Genomic DNA, 7,597 nt, shown 5'->3' with positions numbered 1-7,597 from the left:
ATTGCAAGCCTTAAACTTAAAAGCCATGACAGTCAAAACTCAGGCAGTGTGTTAATTCAGGGTGTTCTTCCATCATCTTTAAAATAAGACAGGACAAGAAGATGGGTAGGGGAGTATCAACCTTAAAAGAGAGAAGAGAAGAGGAGATATTGATTTATGGCCTCCTGTAGCTTTCCTCCCTCATTTATCATGCTGTCCGTCTGCACACCGCCATCGCTCCCCTGCAGGGAGCTTGTCTTCCTCACCATGAATCCAGCCACTCGTCCTCATGTCTGGGTAACAAGCTGTGTACTCCACTCAGACCGCTGGCATCCCCCTTAAACCTTTCTCCCCCTTCCATGTAGTCACACTCCTACACCCACAACTGTGCACCATGACAGGATTACTCACAATTCACAAGCTCTGAAATATGGCAAAACCTGATAATTGTGAACAGATACCTCCTATCATGTTTTCAGAGCTTGAATTTGAAAGAAATAAATTGTGGCTTATTCATGAGAAAAACTCCTTTTTCTCATGTTGGACTATTTCGTCATCACAAATCGAACCACAGGCAACAGTCATTTCGAAATGTAAGGTCAGTTATGCAACTATAAATTGGTGGTAGAGGTTAAATCTGTGACTACACACTGCATATGTTACATGGGGGACGGAGGTTTTCCTGTCAAACATGAGCAAATATGTTAGCGGTCTCCTCAGCTTTGTGTGCGTATGCAAATGAGGGTCAGCCTTGGGGCTGTGGTGTGAAAGCAAAGTTTGTCTTTCTGAGCACAGAAAACAACTGCAGGGGCAGATCATGGAATGTTTTTGGAAAACAAAGCCATCAACTAACACGTGAGCTTGTCTAGCAAGTGAAGAAACTACTGATTTGTGACAGCAGACCTTGGACAAGGAAGGTCACGAGCTGCTTGGCCATTTTGCTTTCACTTCTTCCAAGTCGACCTGTTCATCGGAGTAAAGAAATCTTTGCTGTGTTACAGCAGGGATTTAGTGAAATTTATTTTTATCTACCCAATAAATATGAAGTGTACAGCATATAAAAATCATATTTTATGTACTAAATGTGTGTTTTATTGGTGAAAACCCACCAACTTGATATTTAGACAAATCGAGTCAAAACCACTCAAATGATATTGGCCCTTGAAAGATTACAATTCTTAAACACCAATTCAGTTTTGGCATTAAAATATCATATTCTATAATGCCCTTAAATGCTTCATTTATTTATGCATCTTGTTCTCTATTGACAATAGCATCCATGTTTTATTTTTTCTGTATTCCTTAGTTCTTAAAGGACTTTAAAAAAAATTCAAAGAAACATTTGTCGTATCTTTCCAGAATATTCTTGAGTAACAATTCCAAAACAGATACTAATATAATTGTGCTCATGATGCAATGATACAGTGCAGCAAATTTAATTGACATTGAACCCACAATGCATTGCTGTAAGCTCCCAGCCTGGCTCATGTTAAATGGTTAGCTCACTATAAGGCTCACAGTGTTGTTTTTTAAATCAAACGCTAAATCAGACATCTAAATGTTCCTTTCCGCTCGTCGTCGTTCGCCAACACTAGATCACAGCGAAGGTTTTATACCTTCACCTTTTTGCTCGTGAGACCTTTCAAAGAGCAAGTTTGGTTTTCCTGCTCAAATTTTAACAAGCCCTTGAAACAAGTTAATGTCAGCCCCTTCATTATTCAACAAAACAATGTGACAATTGCACCTGTGTGATACCGGTTCATCTCATCACGCTGAGGCAATCTAATGGTAATTAGCACCGTTTCGCGCTGTGGGAGGTCCAAAAAAAATTAATTGTTCAACTTCATGGCTACATTTAAAAAGCTGTATGTATAAGAGGATTTATTATTCTCTCAAGTTGAACAACCCCCTTCAGAAAGCCCTGCACTTTTATGGCAACGTTACTGTTGCATTTGTTAAAAGAAAAAAAAAAAACAAAGAAAACATCCTGTTTCCATTAATGCGTTCAAAGGCAGAGGTCTACAGATAGAGCTGTTCATGAATATTCAGATGAGGCTTTGCCCTTTTAAAGGGAGAAAAAAAAAAACATCCCAATGGCAAAAAAAATCTTAAGATAGAAAAGAAATAGAAGTGCTACAAAATTTAGAGCAACATCTTATTCAGCTCATATTGATTTTAGTAATAATAACGTTCACAAACATGCTGATCTAATTTTTCACCCATAAGAGCTGCTTTCCCTCAGTTTTGTCTTAAAACACCCCTGATGGACCAGAGGTCTGGGCATAATAACTTCTTATCCCACACCCCTGGTCTCGGTGTATCTTTAAAATATCAATGTTTTGATGACCTGAAGAGCCCTGCTGAGTTTCTGTTAATGCACTTCAAATATTAATGAGCTTATTTTGCTAATTTAGAGATTGTGAAAAGCTTTTTAAATAAATACCAATAATAAACCATAAGTTGTTTACTTTCAATATTGGTTAATGTTTTAAACCTTTAATAGGAACTTGTTTTTATATTCAATAGTGATTATATGTGTTACTCAGTCGACCACAGCCAGCAATCCAAAAGAGAAAATCAACCCAAATACCTAAAATGCTACTTTGTTCATGTTTTTGGTCCTTCTCTAGTTTATAAAATGTGGTAAAAAATAATAATTAAAAAAATGTGTCAGTGAATGCTACATTGAGTGGGGTCATTGGGGTCACCTGCAAAGTCTGCCTTTGATTGGATGGTCATTCTCTTGTGATGGTTGCTGCCCTCAGAAGCTGAATCTGTGTCCGAATCAGTCAAGCCTGATCCACTGCTTGAAATTCAGTTTCATGTTTGCATTGAGGACTGCTATGTCTGTCTAATTTACTTTTAAATGTGTATATATTATCCAAGATTTAGCTTTGTTTATCCTTTGTATCTGAATACAGAATGCAGTTGCACGTTCTGGAACATGGGCCAGACCAGGAGCCTTTCTGTACGACCTTTCGGCTGCATCAACAGCTTTTTCGGCTCAGATTTTTCTGCTAAGCAAACAGAATCGTGGTAATTGGACTGACTGAGTCCCTTAATGAGCCCATAGTCTGATTCTGGACCACAAAGTGAAAGTATTCTCCTTTCCCCTTCGATACTTGGAGCTCTGCTGCTAAACGCTGACAGACTGAAACTAGTGTCTGCCATCTTAAAAACAACTTCCACCTTAAAATTGAGTCATATAAAATCTATAGTCTAATCTATCTATAGGAGATTCCATCAGGGGGTCTAGATTATGGGTGGCCATTTAATAACTCATAGCTATCATAAAATAAGGTTGGATGAATAAACTGGAGTTTTTAAAAGAGGTTCACTCAGACCAAAACAATATTAGAACTACTGGATAATTTTGTTTCTTTCAGGTATGATAGTGATAGGGAGCATTACGGTCAGGATTCAAGAAATTTTAATTGCAAGAATGCAGTAATCGTTACAGCAGAATAAAAGATGCAATTTTATAACAATGTCTTAAAATTACAAGAAGTCGTTTTAATGAGAAATAAAGATACAAATAAGTGGGTTTTCTGTTATATTTTGTTGAATGTTTTGCTTTGTGTTCCCTTTTATAATTTTTACTTAAGTAGGTTTAGTCCAGATACAAATTTCTGAATGTTGAACTTCCTTCCTGCTGCAGGAGCACAGAGACGTTTCATCATAGACACACAGACGGAGAGATTTCCAGGAGTCTGAAACATGTCTCTGCTCCTTCCTGTGGATGTGAAATGAAGATCCTTTTCTCCCGGTTCCTTCAGACTGCAGTCTCCTCCTCTAAGCTGCCTTCAGCTCTGGATCCTTCATCATGATGGTTGTTTTCTGGTCCAGACTTCTGGTTTCTCCTGGCCTGGAAACAGAGGATGGTTCAGCTTCAATGCAAGAACTTTCCCAACTGAACACATCATGCATGACACATGTAGCACCTTAAAGTAGAGGACCAGGACTGATCCCAGCAAACCCAGCAGGACGACAACCAGTACGATGATCAAAGCAGTGAGAGAGTCTGAAACCGAACGAAACAGATTCAGGATCAGCTTTCATCAGACGAGTCAAACTAGAAATTTACAATAATCATATAAACCCCTTGTTTTCATGCTGCCTGTAGATCTGATCATGAACATTAATATCATCAATCCTCCTCGCTGACCTCATGAATGAGGCAGACAGCTGCTGGTTCACCTGAAGCAGAACTTCTCCTGATGGACTCCATGAGTTTACCTGAGACAGTGAGGTTGAGAGGCTGGCTCATAGAGGAGAAGTTATAGGAGAAAACGTAGACGTGGTAAAGGCAGCGGTAGGTTCCTTGGTGGGCGTGGCCAGCAGCAGCGAACAGGAAGAGGGCGGAGTGATTAACAGCCGGCAGGGTGCGGTTCAGAGTGTAGTTAAAAGAGTTGAAGACGAGCTGGAAGGAGCCGCCTTCATACTGAGGCCTRATGGAGCACATGATGCTGAAATCTGAGCCAATGAGGAGCTCAGATCCCTGCTTTCTGGCTGTGGAGACCCCGTCAGTGGAGGAAGAGAGGAAGATGAGCGGCTCAACCAGCAGACCTGGGAACGCAGAGGAAACACAGAGACAACTGGATCTAATCTGAGGTAGAAAACAAGATGACATGCATGAGAACAAGACAGGAGCTCATCAGACTGGTTACCATGGTTACTAGCATGTTTATACATGGTTACTAGCAACTTTATGACAGATCTTTAGTCTATCAGTAATATTTAAACCGTTTTTAGTTTCCCTCTCCTCAAGGTTTCAGGCTCTTAGTTAAAGATGACGGTTTCTCTGCTGACATCTGGAACCTGATGAAGAAACATTTTAAAACAAATAAATATGAGAGTTCAGAGTTACCTGAGCAGATGAACTCATGGCTCCGACCAATGTTTATATCACCAGGTAAACAGAATTTTAATGCAGAACCTGACTGCAAACAGTCAGACCCGATCCCCACAAACTGGTCTCTCTGAATTTTTCTTTGACTCTTTTGCTGAAACAGCAGAACCACAGTCCAGTTCAGCACAAACTACAGCTGCTGAGTTCATGTCCCAGTTAGGATTCCAAACATCCACTGGTCTCCAGTCATCTTGATGTTTCATCTCCAGTCTCCCGGCACATCGGCTGGCCTCTCCCACCAACCTGATGTCATGACCTGCACAGAGACAGAGAGTTCATTAATGCAGGAAGTGAAGCAGTGAACAGCAGCAGGTCTGCAGATCCTCCTCTACCTGAACAGGTGAGTCCAACAGCTTGACCAGGWGAGCAGCTGTTTCTAMCTGAACTCTTCCTGCTGCTGCAGGTCAGCAGAGCAGACTCACTGCCTTCACACAGAAACTCTGCTCCCCACTGGAGCCTCTGCTTCTCCACAGAGCGCCCCCTGGAGGACTGAAGGAGACCCACAGAGAATCTCCCTGCAGACCACCTCTGCATCCTGCAGGTCAAAGTCKTTTTCACACACTGAGGACCACGACTGGTTGGTCTTCACCTCCAGTCTGCCTGAGCACCGGTTGGTCCCTTGAACCAGCCTGACTGAGTCTGTGGATGCAGAAAGAAAAAAAGTTTCTTCAACATTTTCACTGAATTTGGTTCCAGTTTGTTCAGCAAAGCTACATCACTGCAGACTCTGTGTGGAGGAACGAACCAGAGAGGGGAGCTGGAGCTGGGCAGAGTTTTATTATTAAATCTAGTGTTTAATGTTCTTATCGTCTCCCTGTACTGCAGGCCCTGGAGATCAGTGGAAAAAGATCAACTTAAACAGAGAAAATTACACTACAACAGCACAAAGATTGTATGAATTATCAATTATTCATTAATATTTCACCCTTTTCTTGTCTTCTACTGATTGGCTGCTGAACCAGTTGATAAAAACAAATGTGAGGACAGATTTAATCACAGAATAATAGAAAGCTATCACCATCTTTTTACACTCTAAACTTAATTTGTAGAGGAAGTGCAATCTTTGATCAGCCTCTTGGCTGTCAGCTTCTTCTCAGTGACATCCAGGTTTTTATAACCCTGAATCTGCTCCACTGGTTCCTTTAATCGAAACAAAGTTCATTAAATCACTAACCTGGTAAAAACCAACCCCTCTGTTCTACACTTTGCTTCATTCAGAGAGTCTGGACTGTGTTGAGGTTTAAATTTTACCCAGTTGCTAACGTTTGTCCATGACATGCAATGCACCAGATCCACACTAAGAAGTTTACTGGAAGTTTCCTGGGCTGCAAACATGATATGGAAATAATCTATTACCAAGCACTGTTAGATGAAGTCACTCCATCAGGTTTATTCGCATATTGTGCACAACACAGAGAGAATATAAGACGATCAATAGTGAAACAYTTCTGATTGAAAACTCTCCCAGGCAGAGACAACATGAGTTTTATAACGAGGCTGAGGGAGAGACGGTCTGGTCCTCATGCAGCTGCAGGAAAACATCTCCCAACCTTGTGCATGCAACCCAAATAGCTTCACTTGGTGAGAGTTCACCAGCATTTGCATTACAATAATTTGTCCACCACAAAACAGAGAACAGAGGCGGCTGTTAATGTTAATTCAGTATTTGGACGTGTGACCAACATGGACTGAACTTCCTCTGCTGCCATCGCTAAAACTACAGACTGATTCTAAAATAACACAGAAAATCAAGGTCATCGTTCAAACTTCTCCTTCTGTTCGCTGATTGGTCCAGTAGAAAATCTACCAGAGGGAATCCAGGTGAAGGGGAAGAAGCCCAGACTGAGCTGGAAGTGAGAATCTTTTTAAAGTGGAGTTGGAAGCAGAACAGGAAGGCAATGGCCAGGATATGAAATCACCTGAACAGATGATCTGTAGATTGTATCTCATCTCTTTGTATCGACACCACAGATCCACAGTGGAGCTGTCTGCTAGCTACAGCTGCTGATGTAAGGTTCCAGTTCCAGTCCCCATATTCCACTGGTTTCCAGTTTCCCAGATGCTTCTTCTCCAGTCGGCTACCACAGCGACTCCTTCCTGCTACCAGTCTGACTTCATCAGACAGCGCTGGAAGACACAACATTTACATGTAGGGTTACAAAAGGCAGAGACGGATTGATTTAGGATGGTGTTTATTTGATCTTCTCTTAGAGGCAGAGCTATCAGGGATGGTTCTGATCAAAGCTTCTTTATGCTGGAATGGCCTAGTTAAAGCCCAGACCTAAATGCTATTTATGCCCTGTAGTAAAACCTGAAATGTTTTTGTTATTCACCTTTTCTATCCATTTATATTTATGTCTTTCCTGAGACCAACCAAAGTCAAATTCTTTGTTTTTGTGTAAAAGTTGTCAAATCCAGTTGATTCTGGTTCCAGTTCTGATTCTGATTCTGATTCTGATTCTGATTCTGATTCTGGTTCCGATTCCGGTTCTGGTTCCGATTCTCGCTCTGGTTCTGATTCTGTTTCTGGTTCTGATTCTGGTACTAGTTCTGGTTCTTATTCTGGTTCTGGTTCTGGTTCTGATTCTCGTTCTGGTTCTGATTCTGGTTCTGTTTCTGGTTCTGATTCTGGTTTTGGTTCTGGTTCTGATTTTCGTTCTGGTTCTGTTTCTGGTTCTGATTCTGGTTTTGGTTCTGGTTCTGATTTCG

At 41.1% G+C, this 7,597-nt stretch overlaps 2 long non-coding RNA genes across 2 annotated transcripts; one reads left to right on the top strand and one right to left on the bottom strand.

The window, feature by feature from the left end:
* Positions 1 to 4,511: 4,511 nt before the first annotated feature.
* LOC108166806 (uncharacterized) lies at positions 4,512 to 5,351 on the top strand. Its single transcript, XR_001777202.1, has 3 exons — positions 4,512 to 4,590; positions 4,732 to 4,891; positions 4,992 to 5,351. It is a non-coding gene; the product is annotated as an uncharacterized LOC108166806 (long non-coding RNA).
* A 94-nt stretch (positions 5,352 to 5,445) lies between these two features.
* Positions 5,446 to 7,303, bottom strand: LOC103475039 (uncharacterized). The gene is made up of 2 exons (XR_001777203.1): positions 6,808 to 7,303; positions 5,446 to 5,527 (listed from the first exon to the last, which is right to left on the bottom strand). It is a non-coding gene; the product is annotated as an uncharacterized LOC103475039 (long non-coding RNA).
* Between the last annotated feature and the right edge of the window lie 294 nt (positions 7,304 to 7,597).

The sequence above is a fragment of the Poecilia reticulata genome, linkage group LG13, assembly GCF_000633615.1.
Source record: "Poecilia reticulata strain Guanapo linkage group LG13, Guppy_female_1.0+MT, whole genome shotgun sequence".
NCBI lineage: Eukaryota > Metazoa > Chordata > Actinopteri > Cyprinodontiformes > Poeciliidae > Poecilia > Poecilia reticulata.
The sequence above is the reverse complement of the archived record's forward strand: the minus strand, read 5'-3'. Positions and strand labels throughout refer to the sequence as shown.